At 42.8% G+C, this 4267-nt stretch overlaps 1 protein-coding gene across 1 annotated transcript in view; it reads right to left on the reverse strand.

Moving 5' to 3' along the window:
• LOC116086606 (melanoma-associated antigen B4-like) overlaps nucleotides 1-2700 on the reverse strand; it is a 5916-nt gene extending 3216 nt beyond the window's left edge. Inside the window, exon 1 of the mRNA XM_031364838.1 lies at nucleotides 2623-2700. The gene's annotated coding sequence lies outside the window, so the exon portion shown is untranslated. The remainder of the gene's footprint in view (nucleotides 1-2622) is intronic.
• Between the last annotated feature and the right edge of the window lie 1567 nt (nucleotides 2701-4267).

The following is a 4267-nucleotide window of genomic DNA, read 5'->3' on the forward strand; positions in this document are numbered from 1 at the left end:
TTTCTAACAGTGCATGACAGTTTTGGAGAGAGGATTTAACTCTTTCATTATTTACTTGTATTTAATTAAAATACAAGTGCTCACTTACTTTCATGTACTTACTTGTATTTAATTAAAACCTGAGCTTTTACCACCCTAGGGCTTCAGAAATGGTAAGAAAACTCTGAGCTAGATTTCCAGTCTCTGCCCACTTTATGTTTACTGATATTATTATTGTTGTTGCTGTTATTATTATTATTATTATCATTATGATTATTATGATTATTATTATTATGATTATTATTTTGGTTCATGGGTACCTTTTTTTTTTCATTTTAAAGTGGGCATCCAAACTTCATAATATACTGAAAACAGTCCCTCCCCCTTTGTGTGCATACTGTGTTGTTCTTTTAAAGAGGGTACCCAAACCTCACGATATTCTGAGGCAGGGACTGCCCACTCACACACACTGTGCGGGCCTTTTATTTATTTATTTTTTTGCATGTTTTTTAAAGAGGAAATCCAGAGCTCAAGATATCTTGAACCAAGGACCATTTACTAATAGATACTGTTGGTGTTTTTTTTTCTTTTAAAGAGGGCACCCAAAACTCGCGATATTCTGTGTGAGGACTGCCCACTCATTATTGTATTAGACTTTTTTTTTAAAGGACACCCAAACTTCGCGATATTCTGAGGCAGGCACACACTCACACATTATATATATATATATATATATATATATATATATATATATATATATATATGTATATATAATATATGTATATATAATATACATATATGTATATATATACACATATGTACATACATACAGGCATACACACACACACACACACACATATATATATATATATGGACATATATGTATATATTCTTTAAAGAAGACACCTAAACCTCACGAGATTCTGAGGCAGGGACTACCCGGCCACACATACTGTACTGGCCCTTTTTCTTTTTTCCTTTTTTAGGATGCCACCCTAACCTCACGATTGATTTCGCCCACTAACATACTGTGCTGGTCCTTTTTTTTTTTTTTAATTATTTTTAAAGAGGCTTCTCAAATCTCACAAGATTCTGGGGCAAGGATCTGATCTCCCTCTTACATACTGTGCTTGTCTTTATTTAATTTTTAAAGAGGGCACCCCAAAGCCTCGCGAGATGAGATTCTAAGGCAGGGACTGCCCACTCATACTGTGCATACTGTGGTCCCTTTAAGGCAACACCTCCCCCAACCCTCGTGCTTATGGCTGGGTCCCCTTTACTCCTAAAAATATCTCTCAGACCTCGCGAGAGCAAATCTAGTGATATCCCAAGGCGGGGACTTGACGCCCCGCCCCATACTGTGATGTTCATTTTAAGAGGGCACCCCAAAGCCTCGCGAGATGAGATTCTGAGGCAGGGACTGCCCACTCCCACATACTGTGCATACTGTGGTCCCTTTAAGGCAACACCTCCCCCAACCCTCGTGCTTATGGCTGGGTCCCCTTTACTCCTAAAAATATCTCTCAGACCTCGCGAGAGCAAATCTAGTGATATCCCAAGGCGGGGACTTGACGCCCCGCCCCATACTGTGATGTTCATTTTAAGAGGGCACCAAAGCCTCGCGAGATGAGATTCTGAGGCAGGGACTGCCCACTCATACTATGCATAATGTGGTCCCTTTAAAGCAGCACCTCCTCCAACCCTCGTGCTTATGGCTGGGTCCCCTTTACTCCTAAAAATATCTCTCAGACCTCGCGAGAGCAAATCTAGTGATATCCCAAGGCGGGGACTTGACGCCCCGCCCCATACTGTGATGCTCATTTTAAGAGGGCACCAAAGCCTCGCGAGATGAGATTCTGAGGCAGGGACTGACCACTCCCACATACTGTGTTAATCCCTTTAAGACTGCTTCCAAGCCTCGAGAGATTCTGAGTCAGTGCCTCCCGTCCCCCCGCCCCCTGCAACTATATGCATATAGTGGAGTCCCTTTCCCTCAACCCCTGAAAAGGTCACCTAAACCTTGAGAGGCCCAACCTCTAGATATTCTGAGGCAGCGACACCACCCTTCACCCGTCCCACATACTAGGCTGGTCCTTTTTTAAAATATGGCACCCAAACCTCACTCTATACACTCTATACAGGGAAGGGACCCCCCAACACACACCACCACCTATGCATACTGTATGACACTTAAACCTCAAGATATTCTGAGGCAGCCTCCTCCCAATCTGTGCGCTCACTGTTTTTTTATTTTTTGTTTTTCTTTTAAAGATGGCGAAGTCTCGCGAGACTCTGAAGTAGCGTCTCCAGCTCTTTTGTCATGTGTTGGGAATGGCTAATGGCTGACCAACTGAGGCCTTTTTATTTGTTGTTTGCTAGAACATATTTTTATGGAATGCCTATTTCTCTAACTCTGCTTCCCTAGGAATGAAGTTGGGTCCCTAACTTTTCTTACACTCTAGGTGGTTCAATGTGGATACTCATTTAGTTCGAGGGTCCCTCCGTAATTCAGAGCCCAAAGGTTTGACTTGCATTAGGACTCTGCCACCCGTTAAGTGAGGCTTACTTTCTTCTAGCTTTACAATAAGTTCTTTACTTTCTTCTAGCTTTACAATAAGTTCTTAGTATCTACTCGGGTTGTACCTTCGACTGCAGACCTCTTCTGGAAGTTTTCTGCGCTGAGATGTGTGTATGGACTGGTTGTCTGTGCCGAGGGTTCTGATACAGATTCCACTTTCCACAGGAAGAAAGAATAAAGTACATCCGGGGGAGGGCAGACCCTTAAGATTGACAGTCGGGCTAGGGACAGCCGCGGTGGACCCAAGACCCTGAGAAGTCCTAAACGGTTCATTGTGTATATGTAAATCTTCAGACCCTACACATTCGCAACACTGCATACAGAACTCCCTGCCTCTGAAGACTAACAGTAGCATATACCCTACCAGTCAAGTTACAGTGGGGTCTCTTACAACCAACCATCTCCACACCCCCAAAATGCACCCCCACAGGCACACAGACACATGCCCCAGATACCTTGGGACTTAACTCTCAGCTTTTACACAATATTCTGCCCTTCTAGATTCTGCAGGGCAAAATGAGGGTAATAAGTTAATGATGCTCCCTGTGGTGTCTCACAGCTCAGAACAGTTTCGATGCATCCCAGGATCCCTCCGTCTATGAACCCAAGCCACAAACATCGCTCCTTTCTTCTTTACCCCTTGGATAAGAAGTCTAGATTCACTATAAATGTTGACAGTTTTTTCTTGGACTTCACAGGATGGAAATGTCCTTGGATTTTCTTTTCCTTGGGGGGGGGGCATTAATAATGATGTTCTTTATTATGAAATGTTTTCTGGTTGAATTCACGTCTTCCTCAAGTTTGGATTGCAAGGCCTGGAGCACTTCCACATGGTCTCCAGCATCATCATCTCTTGCCATAGACCTCATGATATTTTTCTTAATTCTTGCAGAACTTCATATTATACATACTTCAGCTTTTTTTTCTCAGTGTTTAGATTTTGTGCAATGTCTTTCTTCCCATTGATGGAGGCAGTTCTCTGGAGTTCTTTCCGTGCTTGTTCTGATTTGCCTGTGATCATGAGCCACCAGGCTAATTCAGGCCCAAAGCAGAACAACAACAACAAAGAATGTAGGGCACAGCTAATATCCCTGTTTGTGAGAATGGACTCATAAAGCCTCCGGTTTCTTCCATGTACTGATAGAAGTCCCCCAGCCACTATAGGAAGCCACACCTTCCTGAGTTGCTGGGCAGGTGATCTGGGCAAACCTCACATGGTGCCCACAGCTTGACTTCTCAACTCTGACAAGAGGGCCAGGGCTTTACTGTAGTAAGCCTCCTTGTTTGGGGGAAATTCTTACCTTCCCACATAAGTCCCTCATTTTGACTTTGGTTTTGAATTGGAACTTTCTCTATCATAACTGGATTTCCACCGATTATAGTATATTATGCTTCTTGCTGTTACCTTTCAGACATAATAAAGACAAAACCTTGTTTGCTGGCATAACAGAGTGGATTCTCAGATAGGCGATTTCTCCTTCCACTGTTCTGAGCTCATCTGTTAGAAGCAAACTTTCAACTTCAAGTGTTCTGTTAGGATCAGCTTGTTACAAGAAAAGAAACATGGTTTCCCTGTGGGTTTGTTTTCTGAGGTGGTGTTCTACTCAGCATTCCTTGCTTGTCAAGTGATTACTGACTGTTCTTGTCACATTTCCTCCAGGTAGGGCCAAATCTCCTGCTTCTAAGGATTTAAGATTACTTTATTATGAA

The sequence above is a fragment of the Mastomys coucha genome, chromosome X (assembly GCF_008632895.1).
Source record: "Mastomys coucha isolate ucsf_1 chromosome X, UCSF_Mcou_1, whole genome shotgun sequence".
In the NCBI taxonomy this organism is placed as follows: domain Eukaryota; kingdom Metazoa; phylum Chordata; class Mammalia; order Rodentia; family Muridae; genus Mastomys; species Mastomys coucha.